Consider the following 5,000-nt stretch of genomic DNA (forward strand, 5'->3'; position numbering starts at 1 on the left):
CCAAGACAGAGACACCCTGCCTTTTCTCCCTGTGCATCGGAACCTAAGTTCGACCACCCCCATGTCCTGCTCAATCAAAGCCAGCAGCGTCAGTTATCTCCCGTCCCCGTCTGGCTGATGAGTGCCCGGACGTGACCGGAAATGATGTCAAAGAGGGCGAAGGGATAGCGGAGGAAGTGGAGGAGGGCCTGGGACAAGCGCCGCCCGCTGATAACACTGATGTCTGATCCTGTGAATTGACCCTGTCGGTATCGGTCATATTGATCTCGTGGATCTCGGGGAGGATGCTGACTACACTGGTATGGATTGTTTGAAAACTTAGTCTGAATCAAATTGAATTACGGTGCTTAGAGCCTCGCCGACCACTAAGATCATCTCAAGGCTATCGCCATGTTAGCAAGTACTTCAAATCAAGGGTTTAACGAAACAAACAATAAAAACCAGTCACACTTAGTCTAGCGATAACACTGGTGAGTTTGTTTGAACGTGGACAGTCTAGTGATAACACTGTTGTTTGTTTGACTGTGGACTGTCTTGTGATAACACTGACACTGTTTGTTTGAACGTGGATAGTCTTGTGACAACACTGGCATTGTTTGTTTCAACGTGGACAGTCTTGTGACAACACTGGCATTGTTTGTTTCAACGTGAATAGTCTTGTGACAACACTGGCATTGTTTGTTTCAACGTGGATAGTCCTGTGATAACACTGCTGTTGTTTGTTTCAACGTGGATAGTCCTGTGATAACACTGCTGTTGTTTGTTTCAACGTGGATAGTCCTGTGATAACACTGGTGTTGTTTGTTTCAACGTGGATAGTCTTGTGATAACACTGTTGTTTGTTTGATTGTGGACTGTCTTGTGATAACACTGACACTGTTTGTTTGAACGTGGATAGTCTTGTGACAACACTGGCATTGTTTGTTTCAACGTGGACAGTCTTGTGATAACACTGTTGTTGTTTGTTTGAACGTGGACAGTCTTGTGATAACACTGCTGTTGTTTGTTTGAACGTGGACTGTCTTGTGACAACACTGACATTGTTTGTTTCAAAGTGGACAGTCTTGTGGTAACACTGTTGTTTGTTTGAACGTAGACAGTCTTGTGGTAACACTGCTGTTGTTTGTTTGATTGTGGACTGTCTTGTGATAACACTGACATTGTTTGTTTGATTGTGGACTGTCTTGTGACAACACTGACATTGTTTGTTTCAAAGTGGACAGTCTTGTGGTAACACTGCTGTTGTTTGTTTCAACGTGGATAGTCTTGTGATAACACTGCTGTTGTTTGTTTCAACGTGGATAGTCTTGTGATAACACTGCTGTTGTTTGTTTCAACGTGGATAGTCTTGTGATAACACTACTGTTGTTTGTTTCAACGTGGATAGTCTTGTGATAACACTACTGTTGTTTGTTTCAACGTGGATAGTCCTGTGATAACACTGCTGTTGTTTGTTTCAACGTGGATAGTCCTGTGATAACACTGTTGTTTGTTTCAACGTGGATAGTCCTGTGATAACAATGGTACTGTTTGTTTCAACGTGGATGGCCCAGTGATACTCGTGGTCTTATTTGTTTGAACGCAGCTAGTCTGCCGACAGCCCTGACATCAAACCTGCTAGGGCGTAGACTGTCTGGAACTAACAGCGGACAAAAAGCTGGTCTCATATCGACCCGCTAAGACGTAACCGTCCGTCGATATGACGGATATAAATGTCCTAGAATATCAATGATAATGCGGGTAACAATGTTTTCCTAATGGAATGTCTGCTGATAACACGCACATTGCATTTCAGGTATGTGAACTGTCTTCTTCAATATAGCGTCCTTCCTCTTTTTTTTTTTCTTTTTGAAGTGATACTGAATGTGAACTGTTAGCTGATAATACTGACTGGTCCACAGGTTAGTGAACTATATTCTTGAAGTTGACGTCTTTCCTCTTTTAGTGATATCTACACTCCGTTTCGCCAGCTCCGTTCTTCCTCTGATAGTCAACTTCTCGCGATACTTCACGTCAGAAATAAAATCAACGGGCACAGATCATTTTCTTTTCACTCGCTAAAGACGTGGAACGGGCTCCCTGATAACCTCAGACATTCAAACTCCCTCACCCCTTTCAGATCTGGCCTCAAAACTCAGCTCCTCCCTTTGCAGTGAGTTTGGCTGTGGCAGGTCCACTCCTTTGCATGTGGTGTGTTTGATTATGTGTGTTTATTGTGTACACATACGCAGGCATGTCTATGAATGTGTCTTTATGTGTGTTCGTATGGTTGCTCGCGCGCGAGTGTGTGTGTGTGTGTGTGTGGGGGGGGGTGCGTCTGTTTGTGTATGAGAGTGTTTGTGTGTGCGCGTATGTATGCATGTGTGTGGAGGGCAGCTGGTATGTACAATATGTATGTTTGAATGTGTGTTTAAATGTACGTATGCATTGTGTGTGTGTGTGTGTGTGTGTGTGTGTGTGTGTGTGTGTGTGTGTGTGTGTAGTTTTCATGTCATATTTGGTGTGTATTCGTAACACTGATGTACTGTGTTATGTAAAAAAAAAAAATACACGTGTTTTGTAGAGCACCTAGAGTAGATTTCTTTGCTGGATGGTGTGCTATACAAGCATCCATTATTATTATTCTTATTATAATGATGATGATGATGATGATGATTAGATTGAAGTATCTGCTGATAACACTGCTGTCGATCTACAGGTAGGTCCCCAGTCTGATGAAGCACAGGTGTAATACATATAGATTCTGGGGACCAAAACGCCGCTAGTCTGCAATGTTTCCCCGTTTGTGTTACATTGTACGGCGCTATAGCATACGGCACTGCACTGCGTTAGGATTTAATATATTGTTGTGATAATTCTACACTGTGCTATATACTATTCTGTACAATATTGTATGTACTGGACTGCACTGCACTGTATTGTATCATACTCTACTGAAATGTACTGTAATGTACTATCGTGTATTGAACTGCACCATACTGTATTGTACTGTACTAAACCATACTGTACTGTACTATATTGCACTGTACTGAGCTATACTATACTGCCCTTTGCTGTGTTATTCTAAACAGCAGTGTACAGGGTTGCACTGCACTGCATTGCATGGGAATAGCACATCGCCATTATTCGGTTCCATCCTATTCTTTTTTTTCTTTTTTTTTTCTCAAGGCCTGACTAAGCGCGTTGGGTTACGCTGCTGGTCAGGCATCTGCTTGGCAGATGTGGTGTAGCGTATATGGATTTGTCCGAACGCAGTGACGCCTCCTTGAGCTACTGAAACTGAAACTGAAACCTTTTCTTCAGTGTGGTCAGGTGCACATGCTCGCGCGATGTGAAAGGGAGGAGGGGTGAGAGGGGGGGGGAGAGAGGGGGCTACATAAAGAGAGAGAGTAGTAGAGAGAGAGTGGTAGGGGGAGAGAGGTGGAGAGAGAGAGAGGGAGAGAGAGAGAGAGATAGAAAGACTGAAAGAAAGACTGAGACAGACAGAGAGACAGACAGTCGGACGGACAGACAGACAGACAGCAACAGACAGTCATTTCCACCACATAATGACCCTTATCAGTTTGCAAATGCCAGAGGCTGGAAACAGATATCCCCCCCAAAAAAAAAACGGAACTGCAACGCCATTTCCATACATATTCTTGGAACAGTGCTCCCCAAAATAGACACAGATCCTTGTTCTCATTCAGACAGAAATACCACTTCGAAGATATGTCAGTCTGAATATTAAAATAATTATTTCATTAAAAAAAAATCCCCCCAAAAATACTGGATCACATTTTTTTTCAGTACAAGCCGGAAGCAGTCCAGCAGTCATCTCCCCTACCGTGGGATGATGACGAGGCCAACTGGGTGCCCGGATGTGATAGGAAATGAGGTCAGACGGGGCTGTCACACAGTGGAGATGTTAGAAAGACAAGACAAGAGGACTGTGCGGACAGCATGGAATATGGTATAGGATTGTCAATAATGAACAACTTTTTCTGTGCTGTTTTACTTCTGAAACAGAACTCTGCTTGTATAAGTTCACACGGATAAAACTGTAAATGACGAAGTAATGAAAACAAAACTACACTTTGCACACAGAAATGACACCTCATCCAATTAGCTTGCATCCTCTCTGTCTCTCAATCTGTCTGTCTCTGTCTCTCTGCCTCTGTCCCTGTCTTTCTGTCTCTTTGTGTGTGTGTGTCTCTCTCTCTCTCTCTCTCTCTCTCTGTCTCTCTCTCTCTCTCACACACACACACACACACACACACACACACACACACAGAGAGAGAGAGAGAGAGAGAGAGAGAGAGTAGTATTGCCTGACAGAGAATGCAAATACAAATAATTATATTCATTGTGTACGGACTAATGAAGGTTCCGGGGAAAAATAGGTGGGGCTGACAGGGGGAAACAGGAGGGGGGGGGGGCGGTGTATTTGGACACACATGCCGTATCGCAGCCATAATAAAGTGTACTGCCTAAATTCCAACAGTCAAGCCAAATGGATTTGAAGTCGGAATCCTAGTACAGACTTTTTACAGCATCTCTAAACCGAAATGTTTCGGAGTAAGAAAATTAATAGATTCTCAGCATCAGTAGCCTATCACTCGGAGCTGGCATCAACAACGTGAAGCTTCAGACACACGTGTGATGGTGATATTTTGACGGAGTTAAATCATGTCTTGTATCTTTTAGAGCTGGACAACACAAATGGGCAAGAAAGAGGGAGAGGGGGGGGGGGGGTACAGAGAGAGAGAGAGAGAGAGAGAGAGAGAGAGAGAGAGAGAGAGAGAGAGAGCATACGAACGAAATTTTATTTAAAGAGAGCAAGGGAATAAGCCAAATTGCATTTTTACACCCGACCCTCTGAACGATTTTGAAAAAAAAAAACAACCCGGGATGGGGGGCGGGGGTGGGGTGGGGCGGAGGAGCAGAAAAAAAATGCATGCACAAAAGCAAATTCTTCTCGGAAACAGAAAGCATGTACATCACATAATTATGTATATATA

Source organism: Babylonia areolata, chromosome 24 (assembly GCF_041734735.1).
Source record: "Babylonia areolata isolate BAREFJ2019XMU chromosome 24, ASM4173473v1, whole genome shotgun sequence".
Lineage (NCBI taxonomy): Eukaryota > Metazoa > Mollusca > Gastropoda > Neogastropoda > Buccinidae > Babylonia > Babylonia areolata.